This window comes from Sinocyclocheilus anshuiensis, unplaced genomic scaffold (genome assembly GCF_001515605.1).
Source record: "Sinocyclocheilus anshuiensis isolate Anshui unplaced genomic scaffold, SAMN03320099.WGS_v1.1 scaffold2639, whole genome shotgun sequence".
In the NCBI taxonomy this organism is placed as follows: domain Eukaryota; kingdom Metazoa; phylum Chordata; class Actinopteri; order Cypriniformes; family Cyprinidae; genus Sinocyclocheilus; species Sinocyclocheilus anshuiensis.
In genome coordinates this window covers 64,227-64,492 of record NW_015542516.1, presented here as the reverse complement: position 1 = coordinate 64,492, position 266 = coordinate 64,227, and positions in this window count along the sequence as shown.

The window sequence follows — 266 nt, the reverse complement described above, 5'->3', positions numbered from 1 at the left end:
CACCCACTCACTCACTCACTCACTCACTCACACACACACTCACTCACACACTCACACACACTCTCGCTCACACTCACTCACACTCACGCTCACGCTCACGCACACTCACACACACACTCACTCACTCACACACACTCACACTCTCACTCACTCACACACACTCTCACACACACTCACTCTCACACACACACTCACACTCACTCACTCACTCACACACTCTCACACTCTCTCACTCACACTCTCACTCACACTCTCACACTCACTCA